General features: G+C 39.0%; 1 protein-coding gene across 4 annotated transcripts in view; it reads left to right on the forward strand.

Moving 5' to 3' along the window:
• The window catches only part of NTN4 (netrin 4), a 74,351-nt gene that overhangs the window by 7,126 nt on the left and 40,415 nt on the right, over positions 1–26,810 (forward strand). The window lies entirely within an intron of this gene.

The raw sequence follows: 26,810 nt of genomic DNA on the forward strand, positions 1-26,810 counted from the left end.
CATTTGCAGCTCCACCCACTTTTTGCCCCTGGCCCCTGAAGATTGCCCATGAGGCAATGTGGCGTTTGGTTTGAAAAAGGTTCCCGGCCTGTGTGCTAAACCATGGTTTAGTGAACATGCAAACGTGGTCAGCAAATACAATGCTATATTTAAATTTTTTTTGAAAGGTTTTAGAAATTTGTTTAAAGGAATGTCAGACACGATTACACTGATAACTTACATTTTATTGTTTTATTATTCTATTTCCCTATGTTTTGTTGTAGCTCTTTTCTGCTCTTATAACTCATGGAGAGTTATTGGATAATGTAATCTTTACCTGTTACATTTTGAGGTTCAATACTCTTTTGTTTGGAAGCTTCGGCATTATGTCATTTGCTTTTTCTTTGAGTATATGTGCTTAAGAAAGTATAGTTAGCTTTGTATTTTAATTACCAGGGATGCCCATTTATTTTTATACTACTGAGTGGTGGGAAGTTATCTACAGACAAGGAGATTCTTTTGCCTGCTATGATGTAAAAGACAACCATCCTAAGACTGGCAAGTCAGACACAGCTATCAATTTCTGTATTTCATGCCTATGCCTTCAGTGTTGGAGAGTCCACCATCTCCCTAGGAAATTGGTTCCATTGTCATACTGCTCTAACAGTTAGGACATTTTTCCTGAAGTTTTTCAGGAGGAAATTTCAAAGGGTCAGAGTATTCTGCATTGCTTTTTGTCCTTTCCCATGACAAGTAGAAGTAGAATATATTATGCAAAGTTGGCAAATGTGTATACAAGTAATCATAAATTATCCACACTGCATAATTCAATGTTTCTTGTATTACAATGTTTATTTTTATAGTATTGTTTTGAGCATCTGTAGTGCTCAGTCTGCATGGTAACAGCACTGTAGTCAGACCACTTGGTTTATTCCACCAGCAGTAAGTAGGGAGGAGTTAGGAGGGTGCTGAGCTGCTAGGACCTCTCTCTTGAGCTTTGTTGATACTCCAGAGACAAGGCTGTAGACAAAATGTAGGCTTGGATATAAATTCAACTCTTTCCTTTCATTGTCAGTCCCCCACTATAAAGACATCTGACGTGAATGACAATGGGGAGGGTCCCTGTTTGCAAACTATCACGAGGACAGAAAGACAGCTGAAACAGTTACATTTATTGAACAGTATCAGTGAATTCTGAAAACAACACAAGAATGGAGTTATTATTATTATTATTATCTAAAATTTATTTGACGCCTATCTGGCAGGACACCCTGTCACTCTAGGCGACGTACAAAGGAATAGAAATACAAACGACATATCAAAATATAGATCAACAGATACATAATAAAATACTGTTCACAATAAAACCCCAAAAATCAGACCACCCCCTTAGCCAACCTAACAGTAGCTGACAACCTTTTTGCTTGGAAGAGTCCTTAAACCACAGAACGCTGCTCTGCCATTCTTTGTGTCCAGTCCAGTCCCCACTGGTAATGTTAATATAGAGCTCTGATGTTAGAAACAATGCTGTCATCAAGATAACGCTCAGCCATTGTAGGGCACTGCATTGGAATTGCCTTTATACAAATCTATAGATTTGGAATACTGTGTACAGTTCTAGTCCCTGCATCTCAAAAAGTTTATTGCAAAGAGGCAAAAGGTATGGAAAAGGGCAACCAACATTATTGTGGCCTGCAGCAACTCCCCTGTGAAGAAAGGTTACAATGTTTGAGGCTTTTTAGTTTAAAGTAAGGAGGAACATGATAGAAGTGTATAAGTGTTAGGGATGGGGTCCATTGGCCAATGCCAGCTCAAAAGCATTCCGTCAACTTAGCAGGCTGGCATTAATTTGAGTTAATTCTTTATCCACTAGCTGCTGCTTTTACCAATCTGTGTTTGTTTGGTTTTTGCTTGAAAAAATATCGCTATTAATATTGATATTTTGAAGGAAATAATGATATTTTGAAGGAAATGTTGATATTTCCTTTAAAATACTGATATTTTGAAGGAAATAAAATATCAATAATATAAAAAAAATCATTCTTAAAATTGATGTTTTAGAGGAGGATTTTTTTAAAAAAAAGTCCATTTTCAAAAACAGCTGTGGAAATTCGGTGCATTAAAATCCAATCCTCAGCTATTGAGAATAAGTAAATCAATGGAAAATTTGGTACCAAATCTGAATTGGGCAGAATTCTATCACATCCCTGTTAAATGTATGCACTATGTAGAGAAAGAAGATAGGAAAAAGTTTTTCTCCCTGTCTCATAATACTAGGACCAGAGGTCATCCAATGAAAACAAATGGTGGGAGGAGAAGTATTTCTTCACGCAGTGCATAGTTAAACTACCTTGAGATGTAGTGATGGCCAGAGATGGCTTTAAAAGGGGATTAGACAATTCATTGAAGATAAGGTTATCAATGGCTGCTAGCCATGGTGGCTATGTACTACTTTCAGGCAGCATGTCTCTGAATATCACTTGCTGGGGAACATGAACAGGAAAGTGCTATTGCACTCATGCCCTGCATGTGGTTTCCCACTAGCATCTGGTTGGCCACTATTTATTTATTTATTTTATTTTATTATACTTGTATACCGCCCCATAGCCGAAGCTCTCTGGGAGGTTTACAGTAACTAAAAACATTAAAAACAAACACACACATTCAAAACACATCTTCTAAAAACAATTTAAAACACAATTTAAAAAACTTAAAACAATTTAAAAAACACATGCTAAAATGCCTGGGAGAAGAGGAAAGTCTTGACCTGGCGCCAAAAAGATAACAGTGTTGGCGCCAGGCGCACCTTGTCGCACAGATCATTCCATAATTTGGGGGCCACCACTGAGAAGGCCGTCTCCCTTGTTGCCATCCTCCAAGCTTCCCTTGGAGTAGGCACCCGGAGGAGGGCCTTTGATTTTGAACGTGGTGTATGGGTGGGTTCATATCGGGAGAGGCGTTCCATCAGGTATTGTGGTTCCAAGCCGTGTAAGGCTTTATAGGTCAAAACCAGCACCTTGAATCGAGCTCTGAAACATACAGGCAGCCAGTACGAGAGGGCCAGAATTGGTTTTATATGTTTGGACCGTCTGGTCCCTGTTACCAATCTGGCTGCTGCATTTTGCAGAAGCTGCAGTTTCCGAACCATCTTCAAAGGCAGCCCCACGTAGAGTGCATTGCAGTAATCTAATTTGGAGGTTACCAGAGCATGGACAACTGAAGCCAGGTTATCCCTGTCCAGATAGGGACGTAGTTGGGCCAGCAACCGAAGCTGGCAGAAGGCACTCCGTGCCACCGAGGCTACCTGAGCCTCAAGTGACACAGATGGTTCTAGGAGAACCCCCAAGCTATGAACCTGCTCTTTCTGGGGGAGTGCAACCCCATCCAGGACAGGTTGGACATCCACCATCTGGTCAGAAGAACCACCCACTAGCAGCATCTCAGTCTTGTCTGGATTGAGCTTCAGTTTATTAGCCCTCATCCAGTCCATTGTCACAGCCAGGCACCGGTTCAGCACATTGACAGCCTCACCTGAAGAAGATGAAAAGGTGAAATAGAGCTGCGTGTAATCAGCATACTGATGGCAATGCACTCCAAAGCTCCAGATGACCGAACCCAATGGTTTCATGTAGATGTTGAACAGCATGGGGGACAGAACTGACCCCTGCAGAACCCCATACTGGAGAGTCCAGGGTGCCGAGCAATGTTCCCCAAGCATCACCTTCTGGAGGTGACCTGCCAAGTAGGAGCGGAACCACTGCAATGCAGTCCCTCCCACTCCCAACTCAGCCAGTCTCCCCAGAAGGATACCATGGTCGATGGTATCGAAAGCCGCTGAGAGATCAAGGAGAATCAACAGAGTCACACTACCCCTGTCTCTCTCCCGACAAAGGTCATCATACAGGGTGACCAAGGCTCTTTCTGTGCCAAAACCAGGCCTGAAACCCGACTGAAATGGATCCAGATAATCGGTCTCATCCAAGGGAGTCTGGAGTTGGACCGCAACCACTCATTCAAGGACCTTGCCCAGGAATGGAACATTTGCTACCAGGCTATAGTTATTAAGATTTTCTGGGTCCAGGGAGGGTCTCTTCAGGAGAGGTCTCACTACCGCCTGTTTCAGGCAGCCAGGGACCACGCCCTCTCGCAGAGTCATTAATCACTTCCCTGGCAGGCTGTCCCGTCCCTGCTAGCTTTTATTAGCCAAGCAGGGCAAGGATCCAGCACAGAAGTGGTTGCATGAACCTGTCCAAGCACCTTGTCAACGTCCTCAAGCTGTACCAACTGAAACTCATCCAAGAAATTGGGAGAAGGCTGTGCTCTGGATACCTCGCTTCTCAGCAAACCTTCTTAGGTCAGTTTCACACATGCAGTTCAAAGTAACTCTTGCTTTAGTCTGGTTGGTAATGCAAGCATAACATCTGCATTAGTCAGAATATTCATTCATATTACAAACAAATTCCTTGTTTTATCTGTCATATGTACAATGATAGCGGATAAGAGAAAAATCATCTTATTTGAAATGTGGTGTTGGAGGAGAGCTTTGTGCACACCATGGACTGCGAAAAGACAAATAATTGGGTGTTAACAAATTAAACCAGAACTATCACTAGAAGCTAAAATGATGAAACTGAGGTTATCATACTACTTTGGACACATAACGAGAAGACATGACTCACTATAAAGGACAATACTGGGGAAAACAGAAGGAAGAAGAAAAAGAGGAAGGCCAAACAAGAGATGGATTGATTCCATAAAGGAAGCCACAGACGTGAACTTACAAGATCTGCACAGGGTGTTACATGACAGATGCTATTGGAGGTCAATGATTCATAGTGTTGCCGTAAGACGTGATTGAATTGAAGGCACATAACAACAACAATGTTCAATGATCAGATGCTAACATATATAATGCCACAGATGGCTCAAAGAGTTGAAACATCCTTAGCCATTATACCACATGAGATCTCTCCAGTTGTTGTTGCAGTTGTTGCTTCTATACTGCTTTACCTCCCAGTGAAGCCCAGGATGATGAACAATAGAAAATATCATAATTTTGAAAAATAGAGGGGGCCCTCTTGGTAGTTCCACCACCCCAGAAACCCAGGTGGTGGTGGCCCAGGAGAGGGTATTCTCTGTGGCATCCCCTAAGTTGTGGAACTCCCTCCCCACAGAGGTGTGTCTGGCAACTTCACTATACAGTTGTTGGTGAATACTGAAGATGTACCTCTTTAGCCTAGCTTTTGACACCTGAGATGCATATTTGTAGGATCCACCCTATTTTTGTGATGTTTGTGATTTCAAGTTTTTTTTTTTTAAAAAATAGGGATATATTTTAAAGTGTTGTAACTTGCCCTGGAACCTCAGAGTGAAAGGCAGGTAATAAATTAAAATAATAATTATAATTGAAATTATTATGATTTAAACATCTCTAAAACCAAGCATACATAGACAGCACCAGCTGCTGAAAGTCCTGTTGACATTCATGTCTGAAAAACCCAGGCAAACAGACAAGTCTTCAATTATTATCCAAAAGCCTTGTTTATGGGATAGACACACCCACCCTGGGAGGGAGTTCCACAAATGGGGCACCACCATGGAGAAGACCCTGTCATGAATCACTGCTCCACAGGCCATACCCACTGGCAGTCCCACCAACAGGGCCTCCCCTGCCAGGTTGGCAGGTATGTGCTGAAGACGTTGCTGCTGCATGTCTGTCGATTGTCAGGCATGTATTTAACTTTGTAGAGAACAGATCACAGTCCTTTATTTTATCAAATAAATTATAGAGTCCCATGTTACTGAAAGGCAGCCCATTTCAGACTGTGATAGCAACATACGTATATGCCACATAGTTTACAACAGTAAAAGAATAATGCTACATCCCATCAAACAAGGGAAACGCAGGTAGGCAGAATTAAAATAGGCAGTCTGGGATTTCAGCCAAGATACTAGAAATGTTTTGTTTATTTATTTATTTATTTGTTTTCTATCCCACCCTTCCTCCCAGCAGGAGCCCAGGGTGGCAAACAAAAGCACTAAAAACACTTGAAAATATCATAAAACAGACTTTAAAATACATTAAAACAAAACATCTTTAAAAATATATTTTTTAAAAGCTTTCTCTGTTAGGTTTTTATTATGTTATTTGTAATGCTAGCTAGCTCTTATTTCATTGTTTAGTTTTGTAAAATGTGTTGTTGTTTTTGTAATATTTTATATGAGACATTGGAGAATGTTGTAGATATTGTTATAACTGCTCTGTTGGTTTTGTTTCATTTATTATGTTATTATGTTATGAGATTTATTGTTTGCTTATGTTTACTTAAAATGTGGTATTGTTTTTCCTTTTAACTGTATCAAAGCTGAATTGTATATTTTATATTGTAATTGCTTTTTTATGTTGTAAACCGCCCAGAGAGCTTCGGCTATGGGGCGGGATAGAAATTTAATAAATAAATAAAATAAATAAAAATAAGACATCTTTTAAAAAAAGTTAAAAACGTATTGTTTTAAATAAAAGTTTAAAAACATATTAAAAAGCAATTCCAACACAGATGCAGACTGGGATAAGGTCCCAACTTAAAAGGCTTGTTGAACGAGGAAGTTCTTCAATAGGTGCCAAAAAAATAACAAGAGATGGCACCTGTCTAATATTTAAGGTGAGGGAATTCCACAGGGTAGGTGCCGCCACACTAAAGGTCCGTTTCCTGTGTTGTGCAGAACGGACCTCCTGATAAGATGGTAGCTGCAGGAGGCCCTCACCTGCAGAGCGCAGTGATCGACTGGGTGTATAAGGGATAAGATGGTCTTTCAGGTATCCTGGTCCCAAGCTGTATAGTAGGGCCCCACTTTACAGCGCTTCGCTTTACAGTGATTCGCTAATACAGCGTTCTCAATTAGACGCAATTAGACTAAAGCCCCACTCATATGGTGCTTGTTCCGCTTTTACAGCGGTTTTTGGGCATCGCACACCATTCTATTCAATGAGTTCTGCTTTACAGTGGTTTTCACTTTACAGCGGGAGTCCAGAATGTAACCTACCATATGAGTGGGGCCCTACTGTATAGGGCTTTGTACACCAAAACTAGAACCTTGAACTTGGCCCTGAAGCAAATGGGCAGCTGGTGCAGTTCTTTCAGCAGCGGGGTGACATGTTGACGATACCCTGCCCCAGTGAGCAGTCTTGCTGCTGCATTTTGCACCAGCTGTAGCTTCCGGACCGACCTCAAGGGCAGCCCCACATAGAGCGCATTGCAGCCTGGAGGTTGCCAGTGCGTGGACAACAGTGGTCAGGCTATCCTGGTTCAGAAACGGCCACAACTATCTTACCAGCCAAAGCTGGTAAAAGGCACTCCTAGCCACTGAGGTCACCTGGGCCTCTAGCAACAAAGTTGGATGCTGGAGCACCCCCAGACTACAGACCTGCTCTTTCAGAGGGAGTATGACCCCATCCAAAGCAGGCAACTGATCAATTATCTGAAATAATAGATGGAAAGTGCCCTGGAAAATTTAATTGCCACAATATTTTAGAGTCTTGGTTCAACATCTCATCACACACTTGTTACTTGGGAACTTTCAATTGTCAACAAAAATATGCTATATGTATTTATATGTATTTTTTATCTGGAAGCCGCCATGAGTTCCAGTTTTGGAAAAATGGCGGGGTATAAATAAAGACAACAACAACAACAACAACAATAATATGCTATGCTATTGACCTGCAACACCTGATCTAGTTCCATGGGAGGTTGGGGTTATCCTGATCTTGTACAGGCTTCAAGATCTAATCAAGATCTAAATAGCCCAAACTGCTGTTTTGCCCAAGGGCATTGAACTGTTAGGATCTCAGCCCTCTCCCTTGATGAATTTTCAGTGGCGAGGTCATAGATCAGATGCAGGCTTTCAGACTGGTATAGTGAGGTAGTAAAGGACCCGCATCTGTCCCCAGTGCATGGCAGGAGTGATGACAATTTTTAGTCAAGACTGCAAAATGCATATTTGTATTGTATGGGAGATATTGCTACAACTTGCTGAGTAAAGGAGATTGTTTGGCCAGTTACCTGTATTAAGCCATTAGTCCATGGACCAGTCCTCTGCTAACTATAGTACTGCATGTCTCAGGTGTATGTGTCTTCTCCAAGCCCTTTCACTTGGCCTCAAGCCTGAGGCTTCTTATATGCTGTTCGACTATCTTATGGTTTCATAGAGGGCCCCTCTAGTACTGGAATATATGGGTATGACCCTTGGATGCATGGCTGACAATTCACACATGAAAATGGAAAGATTTGTGCATTTGTAACATTCACATTCTCATACCAAAAATTACTCCTTGAGCACATACACCCTACTTTTACACATGAGAAACTCTTTCCCCATTTCCGCATCTTGTACATTCTGTTCATTTACTCTCCAAAGCCTATCTTGCCCTGGTTTCTAAAGCAGGGTGTGTTGTTAAATCAACCGCTACAGTTTTTTCTTCACAGAATGCTTAATACCACAATAGATCCAATTGTACTTCTTACAGAATAGCTGCAAATAAAACACATTTAGGAATAATTACTAGCTGGACAAGAGGTTATGGGTGATATAGGGTGTGTAAAAGAGAAGTAGTGATTATTTGGAATCCAAGTGCATGTCTAGAGTCAAGATTTATCCATTCTCAATTCAGACAATCATCAAATATCAAAGGAAAGAATAAAAACTGAAGAATTCTAGTACACAACTGCGCACACTGATAAAATGATATAACCACGTGCAAAATTGGAACAATAAAGGGGCAGTGTTTTACAAGGGACAGATATAAGAAAATAGTTACTGACCCTAACTGGAATACATGAAATAACAGCACTTCAAAAACATAAATAACTATAGCTAACTATAGCTGGCAAACTCCCAATAGCTGGAACTCCCAAGATAGTTAAAAGATTTTTTAACAAATAGCTATAGCTCATGAAAGCTTCTGCTGAAAAAGTCAGCTTTTAAGGTGCCATTTTTGCTGCTGTGTTTGCTAGCTAAATATCTGTTTTGCCAGCATCTGCTGTAGTGTGATGCTCAGAGGAATGGGGGATGTTCCGGGGAGTCAGCCAGTTTTTCAAATTACTTTGCCTCGAACAAGAAAGCAAAGCAGCTCACTTGCTCTCCTGCTCACTCACTTTTTGGCTTAGTTTTGGGACGAAGTTCAAGCTTTGTTGGTCTGACATATATCAAGAAGTAGTGAAGGCATGCCAAATCCAAGGACATAAATCTTTGGGGAAGGGGGAAACCTGCCTGAGGGAAGAGTATTTAAATATCATATTTCCTGCTGATGGTCCAAAAGGTTTCTCTATAATTCAGTGTAGAGCAGGTTTATTGCTATTCCCATGGAGTACAGTACAATTTATTTGAAAAGAAAGGCATATGATTAAAGAGCTAATTGAAATGAAGATTTTGCTTTTAAATGTGGGTATCTTGTCTCTATCTTGTCTTATGGCAAAAAAAGAACTAACTGCATTAGTATATGCCTGATCTTGAACTCCCAAGATAGTTAAAAGATTTTTTAACAAATAAATTCTTAATGAAGAATTAATTAAGCACATGGAGACATTTTAAAATTCTTTTTATCAAAATTAAAATATGGATTATCTACTTAAGCCCTCAGGGGAGCAAAATTCAACAGGTGCAGATTCTCTATTACCATGGCTTCATGCCAGGAAAGGCTATTATTGTGAATTGCTACCTGTCACCCAGCTGTTAAAAGGCATAAAGCCTCTCTTAGTAAAATCTAGCAACACTACATGCATTAAAACCCTTGCTTCTGTATGGAAAATGTGATCTATCTCATTAGCATCTAAGTCAAATTACACATTAAATTAATTGTGTGAAACTGCCAGGTGAGGGGGTCACCATGGTTCCGATGAAAATCTTGCTCTGCAGCTGTTTTTAGCCCTAGGTACACACCCATTGACATGAGAGTCAGACTAGATGACCCTGATGGCAACTGTAGCTTCTGGTTATTTTATCAGGAAGCATCCTAGGGGAAGGGGAAGAAGACATACAGCCAATTCAAAACAAACTAAAATCCTTTCCTTATTCCTATACTTCTATGGATTCAGTGGTAGTGGCCACCCACTGTGGCTGGTAGAGTGAAGGACGGGTCAGAGCAGCTAACAGTAGGTGGAGCTAGGGGTAGGCAGAGCTAGAAGTCACAATAGACAGATCACACCTGACTGAGAGACACAGACAGTTTAAGTGGTAGGCTAGGGCCTGAGAAGATGGAGAACTAGGCTGAGAGGAAAGAAAAAGCACTGCAAGGAACTGGAAAGGGGCAGAAATAGCAATGTTAAGGGATGGGGGGGAGAACAAGGGAGGGGGCTAAGAGAGGGCTGAAACAGGGCAGGAAGTGAAGGGATGGAGAGGAAAGAAATAGTGAGACCAAGGCCTGGAAGGAGGAAGACAGAGATTAAGGGTTTGGGAGGAGAAGACACAAGACTACAGGTTAGGAGAGAGAGGGGGTGGGAAGAAAGAAGACAAAAGGTATAGAGTGAGAAATGGTGAGGGTTGAGTAGGGAGAGAGAGAGAGAATAAGGCTAAAAGGAGGCACAAAGAGATAGTAAGTGGTGAAGGGGACAGAAAGAGCAACACTGAAGGGTGGGAAGAGAAAAAAAGCAAGGCAAGGCCTGGGAGGGTAGAAAAAGAGAGGATGGGGAGCTTTTTATGCTGCAGAAAAGGAAATCCTTTTCTCCCTGCACAGCACAGAAACCAATCTGGTCATGATTCCCAGCCCCTGCTTTAAACCAAAACAACACAACCTGTTTAGGGTTGCCAGGTCAGAAGCATCCCAAGATGAGATTTCAGGGGTGGGCCCTAGTGATGTCATTAAGCATGATACATTAAGCATCAACCACAGTTGCTTGGAGCAAACAAATTCAAACAAAAACATTTTTCTTAATTGAAAATTAAGAAATCTTAGCTAAAAGATGGAGCCTGGGTAAGGAACATTTAATCTAGCCTACTTGCTTCTGGCAAGAACGGTTTAAGTGCCCTCAGGCCAGACCAGTCACCAGAAGGCTATTGTAAGAAGAAAGGAGCCTAGTGTCGTGGAGGTGTTAGATGGGAGCACTCAGGAGTAAAGATGGATGCCCCTGAAGGTTACAATTCTAAACACACTTACTAAGCCCCATAGAACTCAATAGGACTTACTTCTGAGTAGATATGGTTTGGATTATGCTGTTGGTAAAGCTTGACTAGGGATCCTCTGCAAAGATATCCATATCCAAGGAGGGTTGGCAACCCCCTGCCTGGAATGCCCTGCCCCTACCTTGTAACATGGCTGTTCCAAACTTCTTTACAGATTTGACACTTCACTTCAGAGTTTTGAGAAATGAGTAAGAGTAAGAAGATTCTCTAGAGTAAGAAGATTCTCTACCCTTTCCTGCCTATTCTGTGGGCTGCTATAAACTCACTTTGACAGCCAACCCAATTCCAGTGAGTAATAACTGACAGAGAGAAAACACACGTGGTTGGGTCTATCTTCATAGGCAACAGCCTGGGAACAACAATTGCAGCCACACTTCCCAGAACGTGAATTCTCTTTTACCATTATTGGGCAAGAAACAAACCGTCATGCAACACACAAGGTGCATCATTAGTGAGTTTAAGGGGGTTGAGCTGAGCGCAAGGAACCACTGTTGTTGCTTCTATGGATGTAAGAAAGTGAGGTTAAAGGTAAATGAAATGCAATTAGAAAAAGAAAAAGAAAAGATAGTGATGATTCCTAAATGCAATAACATACCAACCACAACAAAATTCCTATGAGTAAGGCAGAACACTCAGCATCCCACAACCAGTCAGGATTCCTAACCAAAAACCAAAACTAAAAAATCTGGGCAGCCAGTCTGCCACGGTCACAAATCCCCATACAGCAGGGGGCTGCAGTTAGTGCAGAATGCTGTGGCACGATTGCTGACATGAGTGAGACCCTATCAGCGCATAATACCTCTGCTCTGAAATCAGCACTGGTTGCCAATTTGCTACCAGGCCAAGTTCAAGGTGTTCTTTCCATGTTATGGGTGCCACACAGTACTTCTTGTGCTCTTATAAGAAATCAGTCCTTTACTGTGGCAGCACCTACGCTTTGGAACTCCCTGCCTATTAACATTAGGTAGACACCTTCATTGTACTCTTTTCAGCACCTAAAAACGTTTTTGTTTAAGTAAGTCTGCCGAGGCATGTAGAAGCTATTGTTTTTTATCTGTTTTTAACTCATTGTTGGTTTTATTATTCTGAATGTTTTTAAATACCTAACTGTTTTATTTGGAAGATTGGTGGTCGTGTCACCCTGTCTAAACACTATTTTGCTATGGTAAACTGTGGGGTCTCCCTCCTTCTGGAGAACTATGGGTTGGGGCCAGGCCATACCAATGCAGATTCCACCCAAGACAACAGGTAAAAACTGAGAGTGATTGATTATAATGTGGGAAGAGGGAAGAAGTGAGAGTGGGCTCAAGTTAAGGGTAAGACTTGGGGTTGCTGGGTGAAGTGGCTGCTGTTGTTGTTGTCCTGGCCAAGCCTGTTGGAAGACTCAGACTTGCTGGTATGTTTTTCTCCAATATGTTTAATGAGAAACTTCAGTCTAGAACACTTAATGGGTCAGCTTACAGGTTACAAACGATTCTGTATCTCTACACAGCATATTCAGGGATTCCTCCTCAGAGCTAAGCCATTGTTGCAGCAATTAGACACACACCCCTACGACCCTTAAATAGGTGTGGGTGGGCCCTTTCTACTGAATGAGTACTCTTCCTAGGTGGGAAAGTGGGGGCCAGCAGAGCCTGGCAGCACAATTGTCTGCATATCTGAGGCAACCAGGGCAGTGGCACCTCATTGAGATCCTCCTCCTCTAGAGGAGGTGTGCACAGCAACAGCAATAGGGAGGAGAAGTGACGGGCTCGCAGATTGGCTGGCATTCCTTCTGATGTAACTGGAGTTAAGGGGGAGGAGCTGTCACTGTCAAAAGTACTGAAGCCACCTGTCTCAGCACTTCCTGGTTGCAAGCTACTAGGACCCTGCCCAAGGTCCCATTCTGTATCTTTGTCTTCTTCACTCCAGGACAGCTCTGTGGGGCTTGTGACAAGTATGTTGCTGCCCTTTTTAACCTTGTGGTCAGCTACCCCTGTTTAGTTTCAGTAGCCCAATCGAGTTTTTGATCTGTAAGCTGCTCTGGTGCTTTTTCAGATGAATAGTTGGGTCAACACTGAGATAATTGTATCAGCAAGCATGGTCACATAAAAAGCGGAAATATTTGGAAGAGTCTGAGTTTGCTCTGGAATTCAGGACTGTAATGCTCACATCCAACCAGGCAGGAATCTCGTGTTTATCCAGCAGCCACTATACGGATGTGACTAGTTGGGGTGGAACTCACTTGCAGTGGAATATTTAAAAGTTAACTTGGATTTGAAAGAAGTGAAGCTTGCATCTTCTTAGGTGATTCCTCAGTTAGGAAGCAAAACAAAGTACCTAATTTTCAGTCACAGTCCAGGATGTTGTGTAAGCACAGCATGAATCGATGCTACTTTTCCAGCATTGTGACAGAGCACTAGCTGTTATGTGGCACAGAATTGTGTGAATGTCGCAAGGGTAAGAAACATTGTGACTCATTAAAACCAACACAAAAAAGGAGTCATTTTTGGGTAGTGACTCCTTTTTTGTGTTTGTTTTGTGGAACCCTCTATTTTTTGGTAGTTTTTTTGGTAGTTAAAAACTAATACACAATCCATAGAGCCACTTATATAGAAATGAGCTTATGTGCCTGACTTACATACTGCAAAACGCAGTAATACTGTGATTGTAATTGGCACACATAAGATGATGGATTTGCAGTGTTTGCGTTGGATACCATACTGCTGTAGTCACATGTATCACCAGACAGATTGGTACACATCTCTGAGATGAGGGTGTAAGCAAAGAAAGAACAGTTCATCCACATCTATAGACCATGTTTCTATAAACTCAGCACAATATGTAAAACTAATGAGTTAGGAATTTTGAGGTCTGGGGATGGGAACAAATGGTTGGTCCAAAACAAAGACAGGTCTTCTGAATAAAAAATCCATTTACCTCTCATGTTATTTGCTTTATAAACATTACCAAAAAGGGAAAGGCAGTATAGGCAGGACACAAGTGGCAGCTGTCTGAATAGCCTTTTTGTCATATTGTGCTTAGCAGAGTTCTGCCACAATGAATATAAAATGTGCAATTTCAGATATTTTTCTAAATGCATTTTCAGATTTGCAACAAATAATTCATTTATTGATGCCACAAACTAGAAAGTGATTATTTCTCTGTAAATGTTCTGTAGTTCACATGGTTTAATTCTGTAGTTTTTAAGCTCACAAAAAGTGAGAGGGAAGGGAACAATATATATAAATGCAGATGGCATACCATTAACACTTTTCACTACAAAGAGGCATCTGTCACACAGAAGCCACTTGATCTGGTAGCCAGACAAAGATAATGTATCGCGGAAGAGGTCTCTAAGCAATTGTGGTCCACTTAAAGCTTTATATACTTCCTGTGTCTTGTTAATCATTTGCAATTTCTGCCAAGAAGTCTCTTTTTACAAAAGGCATACTGGATGTAAGTTTATATTTTCACTTCATTTAAGATTTAAGAGAAAATGTGCTGAGTAAGTCATAAATATTTGATAGTTGCAGCAAAAAAAAAACACCCACCAGGTTAATTATGGCGTGGAAAGGATTTCAAGGTGTTTTATTACTAATTGTTTTACTTATGTTAGTAGAAATGCTGAGGGTAGATTTGTCGCAAGGCAATACGTGTCAAATCTGCAAAGCTAAAGAAAAATATAATTTTAATTGAAGTCCATGTAAATGTAAATTGTTCTCTCACACACACATACACAGTTGGTTGGGTTCTTTTCTGTATTCTCCTTGTTTGAGGCACTGCCAGTTTTGCTTGGAGGAAGTATTTTCTTCTTCTTCTTCTATTATTATTATTATTTATTGGATTTCTTATCTGCTCTTCACCATAAAGTCCCAGGGCAGGTTACAATATTTATTTTATTTAAAAATAAAATAAAAATGCAATATTAAAATCAATTTAAGCTATTTACAATAAGAAAAATTGGGTGAGTCCTAATATATATATATATCAGATGTCAAAGGACAGGGTAAAGAGGTACTTTTTCAGCATATGACAAAGGCTATACAATGAAAGTGCCAAATGCACGTGGGAGGCTCTGGCATAGTGTCTTGACAAAAGATTTAATGATTTATGCTAATTTTTGTTTAACTGTATTTTATGCTGTTGAAATATGAGTTTAAATATTGAAGCTTTTTATAAGTTAATTAAGTTCCTGTTTGAAAGGTGGGGTATTAATCATATAAATAGTCTGGAGTACAATGCTCCCTCCTTAAGCATATCAAATTCTTAATCCAAATTCGTTCTAGGCCAGCTCAAAGCTATATGGCACCACATGGCAGGGGCCTGTCCTCCTGTAATTTGGAAAGTACCATGCATATTGATGGTGCCATGCAAATAAACAATAACAGCAGTAATAATATGAAAGTATCAAGTGCTAACATTCTCAAATTAGAGGTACTGGACATCAACCTTGTGTGAAAGCTAAGCTCCCTAACTTGGGAACCTGATTCTACTCCAAGATGTGAAAGAATTTCTTAGTGATATAGGAAATCCACATTACACATGCTCAAAGACACTCTGTTCTTTATTGCCACTTTTTATGATGGAGGGTTCAACATTGGTATAGAAAACATATAACATTCTGTACATCTGACAAACTGGCAGTCAAATACCTGGGCTTGCTTTTCTTCTTTTATAGTTACTGTGATTTGTGTCTTTAGTCAATACTTTGAACTTCTCTGTCTTTCATACTGTGTAAATATAGCATGGAATCTGTTGTGTCACGCATGAATGGCATGTGTGTGTATGTTTCTATGGGATACTTGAGGTGGGTGTAAACAAACTCTTTCTAGCTATAAATCATAGCCATGACTGTGTTCTTTGATGTGTTTGTGAGTTCAGTGTGGAAGTCTAGAATATTATTTAGCAAATTAATATTCTGTGAAACTTTGCTTTTATTAAAAATGAAATAAGGTAGTTCACCTCTCTTATGGTGAGCAGATGTTATTTACCTTGTGATCACTTATCATGATGCATATAACCAAACATGGGAAGCTGTTTTTTATATTTTTGTTTTTCCACAAAGCCAGATCCAAGTAAAAATCTGGATAAGCAGCAGCTAGGTAAATTCCACCAATGTGGCTGCATGCTTCCAATGTGGCTTCATGCACACCATTGTGGGTGATCACAGACAAACGGTTAGATGTCACCATCCTTGATGCAGTGGTTTAGTGACCATAGTTTTAGACAAGGCCGGTCCTACTATTAAGAAGAAGGAGTCAGCTGCCTCAGATGACAGATGCTGGGTGGTGCTCGAGGTGAGGTGTTGGAGGACAAAGCTAGGCAGCCTGCCTTGTGCCTCCTATGTTAGCTTGCTGTCCTCAGGTGTGGTAAAGGATGCAGTCCCATTACCAGTATTGTAGTAAGAGTCAGCTGCTACTCTGGTGGGTTTCTGTATGTGGAAGCACTATTTTGTGCTTTGTCTCAAGCAGCAAAACATCTTGGGCTGACCCAGGCTTCAGACCAGCTGATTATCCTGATTCAAAAACAATTATGAACATTTTATTTGGTCTACATTTTATAAAGCATAACAATTGCAGGAGCAATTGAAACTAATGGGTAAAATTAATGTGTTAGTGTTAGTTGCAGTGGGCACAAAATTTTCAAGATGAGGAACAAGGTCAGCATAGGGAGGTCTTTTTTGTGATCACAAGGCAAGGAATGAGTTATTGCTTTAGTGGTAAGAAAAGTTCCATAGCATATGTAGCAGGGGTTCTTAATCTGTGGATGGGCTTTGGGGGATCTGTGAACCAGGCACAAAAAAATCAATTTTCAAGGCAATACAATTTGTTTGTTTGTTTGTTTGGGGTCCAAAGCTTTTATCAGATTCTTTTTTTAAAAAAATAATTTTTTTATTATTCAAATTTTCATAAAACAAACAACAAAAACAAACAACAAAAACAATACAACAAAAATAAAAAGAAAAAAAAGAAAAGAAAAAAAAACTTGACTTCCGATTTGTCACAGATCAGCTATAAGTATATAATATATATCAAATCTGTCCCCTAAAACATACGAAATACACTTTTTTCCATAGTCTATCTTAATTAATCGTGAAATCCCATTATCATCATTTCATTTTTTTCTTTCAACAAAAAGTCCAAAAGAGGCTTCCATTCCTTAAGAAATGTATCTGTCGTTTTTTCTCTGAGAAGGCATGTCAATTTGTCCATCTCTACTAAGTCCATTAATCTCAATAGCCATTCTTCCGTTGTTGGTATTGATTCCATTTTCCACTTTTGTGCATATAATAATCTTGCTGCCGTAATCATATATAATATTATTCTTCCATATTTCTTTTCCTTTTGTTTATCCATAAAACCCAATAAAAAAAATTCTGGCTTTGACTGAATATTTATCTTTAAGATTTTTTGCATCATCCTACCTATCTGTGCCCAAAATAATTTTGCCTGTTTACATGACCACCACATATGATAAAAAGATCCCTCTTGTTGTTTACATTTCCAACATACATTAGAAACATTACTATACATTTTTGACAACTTTTCTGGAGTCATATACCAACGGTACATCATTTTATAAAAATTTTCTTTAAGATTATAGCATAATGTAAATTTCAAACCTTTTTTCCACATATTTTCCCATTGATCCATTTGTATATTATAACCAAATTTTTTTGCCCACTTAACCATACACTCTTTTACTTGTTCTTCTTCCATGTCCATTTTCAATAAAAAATTATACATTTTTGCAATTATACATTCATCATTTGTACACAAACCTATTTCAAAATCAGATTTATTTATTTCAAATCCATACATTTTCTTATCCATTTTGTATCTTTCTAACAATTGTAAATAGGCAAACCATTGAGAACTATATCCTTCCTTTATTAATTGTTCTCTCTCTTTCATTATATATTCTCCATGTATATTTTCTAATAGTTCTTGGTAAGTTAACCATTTCTCTTTTCCAACCATTTCTCTTCTATAAAAAGCTTCTTGACTTGAAACACATAGTGGTATTTTCGGAAAAAACCTTGTTTTGTATTTGTTCCATATTTTCAACAAAGGACGTCTTATAAAATGATTATTAAAATCCACATTAACTTTTACTTTATCATACCATAGATATCCATGCCATCCCCACTTCAGGTTGTGACCCTCCAAATCCAATAATCTTTTGTTCCTCAATACAATCCATTCCTTTATCCAGACTAAGCAACAAGCAGCAAAATAAAGTCTCAAATTTGGTAATCCCAGTCCTCCTCTTTCTTTGGCATCTTGTAATAAGTTAAATTTAACTCTTGGTTTTTTCCCCTGCCAAACAAATTTAGAAATATCTTTTTGCCATTGTTTAAAAGGTAAATCAGAGGATATTACAGGTATTGTTTGAAATAGAAACATCATTCTCGGCAATACATTCATTTTTATTACAGATATTCTACCCATTAATGACAACTGTAATTTATCCCATTTTAACAAATCTTTCTTAATCTCTATCCATAATTTTTCATAATTATTATGAAATAACTTTGAATTTTTATTTGTCATAATAATACCTAAATATTTCACCTTTTCTTCTATTTTAAAATCTGTTTTCTCCATTAACTCTTTTTGATCCCTTAACGATAAATTTTTCACCAACATCTTTGTTTTTTGGTTATTGATCTTAAATCCTGCTAATGGTCCAAATTCTTTTAGTTTATCCATCAATACTTTAATTCCTTCCAAGGGATTTTCTAATACAATTATCAAGTCATCAGCAAATGCTCTCAGTTTATATTCCTCTTTTTTTATCTTTATTCCCGAAATCCTTTTGTCTTGCCTTATGTCTCTAAGCAGCACTTCTAGAACCAAAATAAATAAAAGAGGGGACAGTGGACATCCCTGTCTTGTACCCTTTTGTATTTCACATGAGTCCGTTAAGTCCCCATTAACAATTATCTGTGCCTTCTGTGATGTATAAATCGATCTGATCCATTTTATAAAATTATCTCCAAAATCCATTTGCTCTAGGACCTTAAACATAAATTTCCAATTCAAATGATCAAATGCTTTCTCAGCATCCAAGAAAATCAAAGCTGCTTGTATATCATTTTGTTGTTCTAGATATTCCAACACATTCAAAACATTCCTGACGTTATCACGTAGTTGTCTTTTAGGTAGAAACCCCGCTTGATCTTCCTGAATAAATTGTTGCAATATTATTTTCATTCTTTCTGCCAAAATCATTGTAAAAATTTTATAGTCATTATTCAATAAAGATATTGGCCGATAATTTTTTGTTTTAGTTAGGTCCTGCTCCTCTTTCGGTATTAATGTTATATTAGCATTTTTCCAACTATCCAGTATCTTCCCCTCTTGCAAAATTAAATTCATTGTACATTGTAAAGGTAACAAGGGTTCCTCCTCCAAACATTTGTAATACGCTGCCGATAATCCATCCGGTCCTGGTGCCTTTCCTAGTTTAATTTTACTTATTGCATCAGATATTTCTCTTAACGTAATAGGACCATTAATAGCTTGTCCCTGAAAATCTGTGATTTTAGGCAAATTCTGTTTAGATATATACTCTTCTATTTTTTCAGAAGGAATTTCCTGACATTTATACAACATTGAATAATATTGATGAAAAACTTTTTGGATTTTTACATTGTCTGTCAACATCTCGTCTCCTTCTTGTATCTTTAAAATGAGTTTTTTTGTCGTTCTTTTCTTAATTTATATGCTAACCATTTCCCCGGTTTATTTGCAAATTCAAAAGTCCTTTGTTTAGCAAAATTTAATTTCCTTTCAATTTCTCTAACTGTCAACATTGACACTTGTTTCTGTAACATTTTAATTTGATTTATAATGAAAACTTTAGTTGGATTCTTTTTCAATTCTTCCTCTTTCTGTTTTATTTCTTCCAAAATTAATTGCATTTTCTGTTGTTTCTTCTTTTTTAATTCAGAATTACATTTAATAAAATATCCCCTCATAAATGCTTTACTTGTATCCCAAACAATATTTTCATCTGTTCCTTTGTATAAATTATATTCAAAAAACTCTTTTAATTTCTTCTTACATTCTTGCACTACTTTATCATTCTGTAATAAAGATTCATTTAGTCTCCATCTAAATCCAAGATTTTTTTTTTTTTAAAGTCAATATCACAGGGTTATGATCCGAAAAAGTTTTTGGTAATACATCCATCTTGGAAATGTCTTTCACTAAATTTTTAGACATCCAAATCATGTCAATCCTCGAAAATGTTTTATGTCTTTCTGAAAAGTAAGTAAATTCCTTTGCATTGTCATTTATATATCTCCAAGCATCCACCAATTCTAAATTTTCCATCAATTCGAAACAGATCTTTGGCAATTTGCCCTGTGTCTCTTTAATATTTTTCTCAGAAAGTCTATCCATTTTTGGTGAAATTACCCCATTCCAATCACCCATGACACACCAATGATCATATGCAAACTCTGATAATTTTTCCATAAGTCCTGTATAAAACCTTGTTTTATCTTCATTGGGGGCATAAATGCCCACTATCAAAATTTTTGTACCCTGTATAGTGATTTCAACTCCCACAAATCTACCACTATCATCCAATAATATCAATTTAGGAGACAATTGTGAGTTAATATAAAGAACAACACCATTTTTTTTTTGGATCCTGCCGAGATAAATTCTTCACCCAAATTTTTACAGATCAAATATTTCGAATCTTTCTTCTTAATATGAGTTTCTTGTAGACAAATTATATCCAATTTCAGTTTTTTCAAATAATGAAATACTTTCTTTCTCTTTTGTGACGTATTAGCTCCATTTATATTCCAAGTTAGATATTTGTAATCCATTTTTAAGCATGTATTTTGGAAAAGTCTGTACCTGTTGCTCCCTTTAATTCATCATCATCCTTTTCTTCCTCTACCTGTTTCTGTTGACTTTGTTTCCCAGGAATTAAATCCATGTCTTTGAGTTTGTCTTCTTCCATGTCTTTTGAAGCTTTTCTCAAGAAATCCCTTGCTTTTTGAACAGTATTCAATCGATACTTCTGTTGTCTAAATGTAAAAATCACTCCCTCTGGAACATCCCATCTAAATCGAATTTTACATTGTTTGAGTTTTTCTGTGAAGAAAGCGTATTCTTTTCTCTTACGTAGAAGTCTAATAGGAATTTCCTTCATCACCAATATTTCTTTACCGTCAATTTTGAAGACATTGTTAAAATGATGTTGTAAAACCATATCTCTGGTCCTCTTTTTTAGAAAATAAACAAGCACATCTCTTGGGATTTTTTTCATTGTTGCGTATCTGGAATTAATTCTATAAACTTTATCTATTTCAAATTCCATCCGATCTTCATCCCAGTCCAAGGATTTTACCAAGGCATTAACAATTTTCTCTCTGATATCTTCACCTGTTTCCTCAGGAATTGCACGGAATCTCAAGCAATGTTCTTTATCTCTAAGTTCCATGACAGCAATGTAGTCCAAATTTTTTTCCAATTCCACACTTAAAATGTCTGTTCTATTCTCTAAGGTTTGCACCTTGTCTTTAGCATTTTTTGCATCCTGTGTTAGTTGCCCAATTGTATCTTTAATCTGATCCACTTCTGTTTTGATGTGTTGTAAATCTTTAAAATCCTTTTTCATATTGCGAAATTCATTTTTAAATTCTTGTCTGTCCTGTTTCATCTCTTGTTTCATCTCTTGTTTAAGATCATTAATCCCCTCCATAATTTTCTGGAACATGTCTATCCCTTCCTGTGTATCAGTTGAACTTCTTCGCTCTAAAACTTTGGCTGCTTTCCTGGATGTCATTCTTAAAAAAAAATTTTTTCTATTATTAGTCAATGTTCCCAAACTTAGAGGCAAACTGTTTCTTTTTTTCCCCCAACAACAAAAGAGTTAATATTCCAGGCCTGTTAATATGATCTAACCAGCACGGTTCTTATCTCCAGCACGTTCAGGAATGTAAAACAAATCCAGTTCTCAGCATCCAGCAATTAGTAACATACATGAACAGCAGATTCGTTCAAAAAAAAAAAATCCAAAAAAAAGTCTCAGATATATTTCCTTCAAATAATCAAATCATCTTATCTAATAAGTTGCCTCTTATCCGTTGTAATCTTTGTAATTCCAAATTTAAGCCAGCTTTTTGTCATAAAAAAATAAAACAAGTTCTTTGAATTGCTCCCTTCTTCCTTAACTTTATATAAAAGAAAAAAAGTGTGACTCACCCAGATTTCTGAATTGCTGGATCGTAAACAAGTCTCTTTTACGGTAGTAATTTAAGTCAAATGATAAGATTTAGACAGAAGGAGGCTCGCTCGTTAAAAACGTTTTTTGAAAGAGAAACAAAAAAAGTCTCGCTTATTTTCAGCACAGCTTGTTGGAAATCCGGACTCCGTCTTCTGCTGCAAGATAAGCCTTCTTATCTCAGGGGATTCCTGATCAAATCCAGCCATCTACAGCTCAACGAAGTTTCATGGATAATCTCTTCGGTTCTCTTTTATCTTAGAGAACATTTACGGCAGTCAAAGATTCCTCTTGACTGGTTTTTAACTGAAAACAGCTTCCTCTGAGGCAGAGCTCCCTCAGAGACAACGACCAGCCAGCATTCCTTCCGGGAAGTCCTGCTTTTATCAGATTCTTAAAGGAACCCAGAAAAGGTTAAGAACCACTAATATATAGGAACACTGATAAGGGGAGTCAAGAATTAAAAGTAGGTACAGAAAAGCACAATATCAATGAGGAAACCACCTCATTTCTCCTTAGAAACTGCAAACTCATTGTGGCAATTTAGTGGTAACGAAAATATGTTCTGCATGTGCTCTGTTGAGAGTTGAGACCTAGCACTGAACCAAAGTTCCAGGGCTGAGACTAGTTCTGTTTAAGCCTGATAAAAGTCAAGGCAGATTACAGATCTAGCTGGAATTTCTAATGTAGGGTGGTTCCCCTGTCTAGGAAATTTATATGGTACAACGTTGTCAACTTCATCTAGCTGGATGGCAAACAGATCTCGAAGAAGAGCCCATATTATGCTGGCATTGCTGATTTTCTAGAATAAGATGCGTTTCTGCTTCAACAAGCCCAGAAGTCATGCTGTCTATCCTGGAAGCATTTCTGCTATGCCAGAAGTGTAAGAGTTGGTTCCATTTTGCTCAATGTTGTGAGAATGGCACTCTACATGTGCTCACTCACCATAATTGCTTGCCAAGTTGAAAAGATGTCTTGACTACAAGCGCCTTGGCAAAAGGCTGCTGGCTTGATGAACAGAATGTTGTAGGATTTCCTAGGTTACTGGGTGGTGGGGGAGAAGCACGTTTCTGCCACTGTAGACACGAGGGCACAGAGAAAATTTGAATAATTCACTGCATCAAGACATAACAAAGTGTGAGTAGATATATATGATTCTAGGACTGTTGTTTATGCACAGAGGTATAGGGGCAGAACAACTCTGAAGCAGAACTGTATGGTTTGGACAGGTTCCACATTTACCCCTTAAAATAAGATGTATATTTCATTTTAAAGCATTTCACCAGGCTGGTTCTTAATACATATAATATATTTTAATTGTTCCCAGTTCAGTTTCTTGGATAAAAGTTGAAAGCAGCAGCCACTACTGGAGCTTTTACATTATGGAAATTCTCCCCTTGGGCACACATGTTTTACCCCCTCCCCAATTACAATTTCTACAAATCAATGCAATCGTCAGCTGCAGATTTCCATAACAGTTACTGGGGGAGTGATTGCTTTTAACTTTTAGATCCCACTATAAACAAGGCTGGCCCAATAAAATCTCCTTCTTGACCTTTTCATTTAAGAATAATAAAGGTTAAAAGCTTGTCACTACTGTGGGTACTTTCTATAGGAAAATTGTGCAATTAATGGGTAGGGTTGGGTGCTAAAAAAGAGGCATGTTTATGGCTTTGTAGGTGGTCTTTAAAGTGTGTACACTGAAAACTTTTTTGCCAATTTCTGCTGGACTATTCAAAGTTACAGCTGAGGTCAGAAGTAAACTATGTTCCCTATACATGTAGAACATTGAAACAAAGCCCAGGAAACCAGAAGGGAAATAAGAATAGAGCAGCATACTAGACCATGGTCAGTTTTAATATGAAGTAAAAATAAATGGACGTATGCACAAGAGCAATAGTCAGATTTAGAAGAGATGGATGCCCTAGTGGGAATGCAAACAAAAATGTGTTGCTATGCTAGATAATTGGTTTCCAAACCTTGAACCAAAAGGACTTTGTTTTTGTTGTGGGTCTTTGTTTTGTTCCCACTTCCTGACCAGGACATTCCTAACTCATTAATCAGTTGTACCGTACTGTCCTCAAAAACCATTGCAAGAACAGTTAAGAGGTATATGAACATAACTGTAGACATTTTAGAGTCCATGGACTATGTATAAAATATAAGATACCAGCTGCTTTGTTTTGCTTGTTTACTTCATTCTGAATTTTCTAGATTTAAAAAGGTCAAGCTCTCATACTCATCTTACTGGGAAAAACATTGCCATAACTATTTTCTGTATTATGGGACAAGCTCCTAATTCTTCCCCACTGCCTATAAGGTTCAGTACCATAAACACTGAAAAGAGAGGCCCCATGCCCAGATCAATCCCCATGGAGGGTAACATAAATTGTCAAAATAAAACTAAATTATACAGCCACGAGAGTGGCTGCATACGATAGCCACCATGGATTTTTCACATTCAGCAATGTTAAATTGAAAATATCCTCCATGCCATACTGCTGCTTCCCATAAACTCATTTCAAATCAAAACCTTAGAAAACTTGATAAGCCCAGGCATGCTCAGTAAGAACCAACTGTCAGTGTTCTAAAAGCCAGACTCACAGCTGCTTGACTTAGCTAATCAGGGGGCCACACCCACACCAGACTTTGATTTTACTTGAGACAGACATGGCTTTCCCCAAAGAATCCTGGGAGATGTAGTTTGTGAAGGGGGCTGAGAGTTGTTAGGAGATTCATATTCTCCTGACAGAGCTCCAATGGCCAGAGTGATTTAACAGTCAGCCACTCTGATTGAAGCTCTGTGGATGAAACAGATTATCCTGACCCATTCCAATCTGGGTTCAGGCCTGTTTATGGGACTGAGTCGCCCTTGGTCGCCCTGATGGATGACCTTTATTGGGAGGACAGGGAAAGTGCGACCCTGTCATTCTTACTTGATCTCTTGGCAGCTTTTGATACTATTGACCATGGTATCCTTCTGAACCAACTTGGCAAGATGGGTATCGGAGGCACTGTTTTACAGTAGTTCTGGTCCTACCTCCAGGGTCATTTTCAGAGAATAGCATTTGTCTTTCAGCTCCCTGGAAGTTGTGCCATGGGATGCCGCAGGGTACTGTCTTGTTCCCAATGCTGTTTAACATCTATATGAAACCCTTGGGAGTGGTCATCAGGAGATTTGGGGCGAGGTGTCAGCAGTACACTAATGATACCCAGCCCTATTTCTCTGTAACATCTGAATGTGGAGAGGCTGTGCAAGTCCTGGACCAGTGCCTGGACTCAGTGGTGGGCTGGATGAGAGGCAGTAAACTGAGTCTGAATCCTAGCAAGACGGAGGCGCTGCGGGATGGTGGTTCCTGAGTTTAGATAATTGGTCAGTTGCCTACTTTGGATGGGGTCATACTCCCTCTGAAAGAACAGGTCCATAGTCTGGGAGTGCTACCAGATCCATCTTTGTCACTAGAGGCCCAGATGACCTCAGTGGCTAGGAGTGCCTTTTACCAGCTTCGGCTGGTAAGACAGCTGTGACCGTTTCCGGTCCATAATAGCCTGACCACTGTTGTCCATGCATTGGTAACCTCCAGGGTGGATTACTGTAATGTGCTGTATGTGGGGCTGCCCTTAACATTGGTCCGGAAGCTGCAGCTGGTGCAAAATGTGACAACGAGACTGCTCACTGGGGCAAGGTATTGCCAACATGTCACCCCACTGCTGAATGAATTTCACTGGCTACCTATTAGCTACCAGGCTAAGTTCAAGGTTCTGGTTTTGGTGTAAACAGCCCTATACAGCTTGGGACCAGGATACCTGAAAGACCATCTTACCCCTTATATACCCAGTCGATCACTGCACTGTGCAGGTGAGGGCCTCCTGCAGATACTATCTTACCAGGACATCCGTTCCGCACAACATAGGAAGCAGATCTTTAGTGTAGTAGCACCTACCCTTTGGAATTCCCTCTACTTAACACTATCTCTGTTATTTTTTTGGCACCTATTGAAGACCTTCCTCTTTCAACAAGCCTTTTAAGTAGAGACCTTATCCCAGTCTGAATCTGTTAGAATTACTTTTTAATACATTTTTATTATAGGAGGGAGAAGGGAGGGTGGGTCTGACCATTTGCATATTTTTTGAGTTCAATGGGATTTATTTCTGTGCAATCATGTTTAGGAGAGGTTAAACTGACCTGGGGGAGGGGCAGGGAGGAGGAGAGAGAGGGGAAGCCCCTTTTCTTTCCAAAAGGAAAACATTGTGAAGCCTGCCACCCAAATTTAAACCAAAGCTGTCCCTGGCCACATCCACACCAGGCCTTTATTTCACTTTAGACAGTCATGGCTTCTCTCAAAGAATCCTGGGAAGTGTAGTTAGTGAAGGGTGCTGAGAGTTGCTAGGAGATGTCCTGTTCCCCTCACAGAACTTTA

This window comes from Rhineura floridana, chromosome 8, assembly GCF_030035675.1.
Source record: "Rhineura floridana isolate rRhiFlo1 chromosome 8, rRhiFlo1.hap2, whole genome shotgun sequence".
NCBI classification, from domain to species: Eukaryota; Metazoa; Chordata; class Lepidosauria; order Squamata; family Rhineuridae; genus Rhineura; species Rhineura floridana.